The following is a 5445-nucleotide window of genomic DNA, read 5'->3' as shown; positions in this document are numbered from 1 at the left end:
ATTTTGTTGGGAGTGTTGTTTTGTTGTAGCTCTTTTTTTATTTAGGTCTAAGACTGCACTTACTAAATCCTGTTCATTCAAATTCCCAATGCTAAGTATTTGAATTTGTTTGGGAAAGAAATAACTACTTTGTTTTACTTGATCTGTTATGCTGCCTTTCTCAAGACAGTGAGGCAGATGAGACCAACACCCAAAGTGAACTTTTCTTACTTGAAATGACTGGAGGTAGTAACTATCTTCAGAAAATTACACTTTCTAAACACAGAACAACAGAGTGCCCTGCTAGTGAGACACATCTAAAGGGTAATAAGAACTTAACCCAGACCCTTAACTGTCTGATTTACAGTGTGACTTCTCAATCAATTAATATTCTGAAGCCAGTTCAACTTTATCAGTTAAAAATCTAACTGAAGTTAGGAGAAGAAAGAATATGCAGGTCAGTTAACATTTGAGTGTATTGATATTGCTTAAAGTTTTCTTTATGTAGCCTCTGTCTGAACACATCCATTCACAGTGCTGCCCTTTCTTTAACTAAAGTAATTTCTCCCAGAGTGCAGATAAAGTTTTTTCAAGAGGCACAACAGATAAGTCAGACAGTCCTGTAAGTGCTAGAAATCTAAGAAGGTGTAATTCTAGCCCTCCAGATAACAAAAGCATGCATGCTTGTTATATTGAAGACTTCCTGTGAGCCATTTAAAACTTGTTTTTGTTTTTCTCCTACTCTCTACTGATGCTGCAATTAGCCCTGTTTGCAAAAACATCAACCATACCACACCCAATAGCAAGTTCACACATTTGTACTTGCAGGCAGATGCACAAAAGAAATGTCTGCCCAATCCCCCCATCCAGGACACCACATAGTGTATTCTTGCAGTAGAGCAGTGTCATTTGCCACTGGCATTCCCTTGCCATGTGACAGAGCCAGCAGTACAGATAAAATGCTGAGTGTATGCTGGAGGTCCAGTGTAACGGATTCACAGCCTACAAAGAGGAGGAGCTTACTGCCCCACACACAACTGGGCCCTCTCTGCTCCTAGCAGCACATGGTGGCCATGGTCACCACCAAGGCCACACTCTTTCCTCAGGCTTCTGAAATCTTCATGGCTTTTAATTTTTCCTGACAGCATGTCATGGCAGGGTCTCCCCTGTGAGCTCCTTGAAACCCAACTTGTACCTCCAAGGCCCAAGGGTGACACAAGTCTTGCTTAGAATTACCAAAACCTAGTGCACAAACAAGGGGTTTCCTAGGCTGGATATTAAGAAAGACTTATCTGAAAGAGTGGTTGGGTACTGGAACCAGGCTGCCCACAGAGATGGTGGAGTGACTGGAGGTATTCAAGAAACATGTAGATACGGTACGTAGGGAAATGGTTTAGTGGACAATGTTGGTGGCATTTGGATGGCTGGATTGGATGATCTTAGAAGTTTTTTCCAACCTTGATGATTCTATGATTCTAAAGATAAGTTCTCAGAACATGTAGATTATCCCCAGTCTTTCTAAATATGTATATTTGCAGATGCATGAAGACACTTAATACAATAAAATGAAGACACAAATACAATTTCTCAAAAATTACTCATTAGAGAGAACTATCTGAAAATAAGATACTCCTAAGGTCTATGGGCTCTGTAACTTGTTGCACATCTGAGTCAAAAGTTCATTGCATGCTTTATTCTTCAGATCATTTATATCTTCTTTCATATTATTTTAAATTTAGAAAGCTTTTGTGGTATAGCTAACATGCAAGAACATCAAAAGCTTCCATCTGATTTCCAAGTAGGTGGATGTGTCACAGGCTGGGCCTATCCACTACCTTTTACTTCACATACATTCCTCATATTATGAGCTGTGACCAGATCAAAGAGAGGCTGGTTTTGTTCCATTTTGCTTTTATCTCAAGGCAGACTCTGCCAGTCCTTAAGTGCTAGGTATTTTGTGACAAGGCAAGTCCTCTTTTCAGGCTACATTGTATTGGCAATGATAAACCTTTTTGGCTTCCTTTATATGTGTGTCACAGGTAGTGACCTTTTTTCAGTAAATTAGATAATCCTTAATTGCTGGAGGTCAAAACTGATAAGAAAAATAAAGCAACACAGGGCTGTGAAAGCATCCCCTTTTGGAAAGGTTTACTCCTAAATTTAAAAAGGGAATGCCCTTCTTTCTCCTCCTCTCTCAGACATACTTTCTAGTAAACTGTATTCTAATCTTATCTCCAAGATGTATTGATATACAGTAAAATAATCTTCTCAGTACTTTTGTTGCTTTAGGTAGGTAAGATAAAGCCTCGTGTTTAGTAGTTTGATATGTATTAATATGTAGGGAGTTCAGAAATAAGAAACTTAGGCTTAATCTCCCATGGGCTTTCATTTAAATCTTATACTAATCAGTGACTATACTAATCCTTAGTAGGATATGGGAATTTTTCTATGTCAAAAGGGTAGAGCAAGAATAAAGTAGTATGTTGGTGGAATTCTCTGAAGCCAGAAAGCCAGAGGAGAGCATGAAGACATTGTGAACAGGCCCAGACTAGAGTAACTTCTCTTCAGCAATACTTCAGTTATATTCACAAAGTCCCAAACAAAAATAGGAAAACATGTCAGGTTTATCTGAATGTATTTTTGCTCTTTTTTTTTTTCCCTGTTAGTAGAAAATTCCCTTTCCAGAACAAGTAGTTAACCATTTATTGGGAAATGTTGTCTGCTAACTACTTCATAAATACCTGTTGTTTCACTTTACACCTTGCTATCAATTACAAGCACTTCTTGTTAGGCTCCAACAAAGAAGATAAAAGATCTCTACCTTCAGCATCCTACCAGTCAAAGTCATTTCAGAACTATTTAAAGAAACTAAAATCTGAGAGACTCTATCTAGTAACTAGAATAGTAGGAATTCTAGTTGTTAGGGAGTTATTACCTGGAACAGGCCCAATCTGTGGGCTTGACTGCCCAACATTGTGAAACTGTAAAATACAAACGTAAGTGAAGAAAAAAAGTACAGCTGAAGGATTTGTTGAATAGTCTTATTTGTTGCTCCCTCAATATTCCTAATATATTTTCCAGAAACAAAGTTTTTAGACACACTTAGAGCCAAGACTCTTTAACTTCTCATTTGCATGCCAACAATAACCAGCAGAAGTTTGAAAACCTGTTTTATGTGCATTGAGTCCCTGATCAAAGGGTCCCATCTAACCATAATTGAATTGGATCTCAGAATTCTATTGCTGAAAAGTGTTTTCAGAGATTAAGAGACACAGAATACACCTTTATCTGCAAGCCTAATTTTATATAAGAAGGTCTCAGCAGAAGTTGAATGAAGAGTTGGTAATTGTAGTTAAGAAATAATTCTTTAAGTTTGGCCTCTTAAATATCTTAACTGCAATGCAGATAAAACTAGCATTGTTTATCTTAATTTTTAATATTAGCTGACTGAGTTTCTTAAATGTTTCCAGTACCTATTAATCCCAGGAGAACCTTCCATACTTTGTTTTCTTCATTGTTCTGGAATGACTTTCAGGCCCCTAAGATCAGGAGACTCCAACTTTGCGACCTGATTGTCATCTTTTCTACTGTCCCTCTAAAATCACCAGTCAGACAGATTGTTGGAAAACTTAAAATTTGTAAGTTTGCATCAGCTTCCATATCAAGAAAACTCAGCTTTTGTTCACTAACTGAACAGACTGGTTTTTGCAATTTGTTCAATTTAATAATCCAAATTGTGTCCCACTTGAACTGAAGATAATCTGTATGTGATGACTTACTACACTCACCACTGTAACAGTGCATTGATGATCTGCTTGTGCTCACAGGCTCAGTTTGAGTCAGGCTGTCCAGAGGCAACAAACTAAGCATTGCAGCAACTCATGTGAGAGCTATGCAACTTTAAGAAATGAAGAAATAACAAATATGTGTTAGATATTCCCTAATTTATCACAATTTTTACTTACAAAATTAAATGGCTTCAGGAATTTGAATAAGCAAATCTAGATAAGCTTTTGTTTCAGTTCAGCTACATGGGAAAGCACCTTTTCTCCTTTTTTTTTTCCTTTTCAGAATAATGCCATAACTTTATTTTCATAGAGTTATGAATGTCAAAGATTAACAATAAGCAAAATTCAGATTTAAATCTAGAGAATGGGCCAAACCAAAAATCTATTAAGCCATACATATCAGAAGAAAAATAACAGATTCTTACATGTATTTCTCCTGAAAGACTGCCAAGACTATTCAGAAAGGACACAAACACCTGCAAGCGACTATTCTCCCCAAACTAGAACTAAACCATTTAAATATCCTCTCATTCTTTTCATTCCTCATTACTTTTCACTTATAGGCGCTGCCAGGTGCCAGCTGGGGCACAAAACAGAAACAGTCAACTGTAGAAGATGGTTATTTGTGATATTTCAAGCATGACCAGAAACTGAATTTATTAGGGAGGAAAGGAAAAAACAAACGACAGAGAAAAGCAGAGGATCTGAGATCTTCAGTTGACATTTGCAGACTTAATGAATTTTGTTATATCACCCAGGTTTCCTCATAGATGTAGTGCCTCATTGCATTAAATTGCTCTAAGTATTTTTGCTGGGCACTGCTTTTCAACATCTATAAACAATTTAATATTATTATTTTTAATATCAGTACTTAACACTATATCTTTTTGCTGTAAATTAATAGTGTGAGCATTGAAGTAAAGTTACAGATGTGTTAGTAAATTACTTTTCAGTTGTTCTCTTTTTTTATTAGTTAAGAATCTAAAAGAAATAGGTTGAATTCTCTTCAAGGAAAGTCATGCAAATATTTAGGCTCTAGGAATACCCTTTATGTATCAGAGCCATGACATTATCTTTTAAATCCAATTTCCTTTGAAAAAGTTATCTTAATATTTAAAAGCTCCAATTGCCAAAGAGAAAGATGGAATGTAGATATTTTTTTTTAACAAAAGCTTGACTTACTCAACCTTCTACATATTACAGTTTCACATTTAAAGAAAGCTTTAAATAATGCCAAGAAAACTTTGTTTTTACTTGTCTTCGTAAGCAAAGATTCCAACATTTGTCTGGTAGCCTAACTTTCTAATGAAGATGAGATAGGCAAGACAATGAGATTGGCATAGACAATTCATGATGGAAAGAATAGAAAGCAGAATTTTTAAAAGTCCTTTTTGCTTCTTTGTTGGCTGAGATGAAACTTTCATCTTGGCTCTAACGTAGGTATTTAGGTATTGCAGGATACCTTAACTTAGGTAACAGGACAAACATAAACTGTAAGAAGAAACTAAAAAAAAAAATCAATAGGATTTTTCCTAAGATGCTCAGCCATCTATTAGGTTTCACTATAAAAATCAGGCTTTGCAATAAATTGTATCAGTGCCCCTTGAAATTGTCTTGATTTCAGTGACTTTTTTCTCTAAATGAAAAGGGTAAGAAGCATTAAAAACTGATACCTCTG

At 36.0% G+C, this 5445-nt stretch overlaps 1 protein-coding gene across 3 annotated transcripts in view; it reads left to right on the top strand.

The window, feature by feature from the left end:
• LOC104911980 (B-cell linker protein) overlaps positions 1–5445 on the top strand; it is a 91400-nt gene that overhangs the window by 60405 nt on the left and 25550 nt on the right. The gene's annotated exons all lie outside the window — the stretch shown is intronic.

The sequence above is a fragment of the Meleagris gallopavo genome, chromosome 8 (assembly GCF_000146605.3).
Source record: "Meleagris gallopavo isolate NT-WF06-2002-E0010 breed Aviagen turkey brand Nicholas breeding stock chromosome 8, Turkey_5.1, whole genome shotgun sequence".
Taxonomy (NCBI): Eukaryota; Metazoa; Chordata; class Aves; order Galliformes; family Phasianidae; genus Meleagris; species Meleagris gallopavo.
This window is presented reverse-complemented; position numbering and strand designations above follow the sequence as displayed.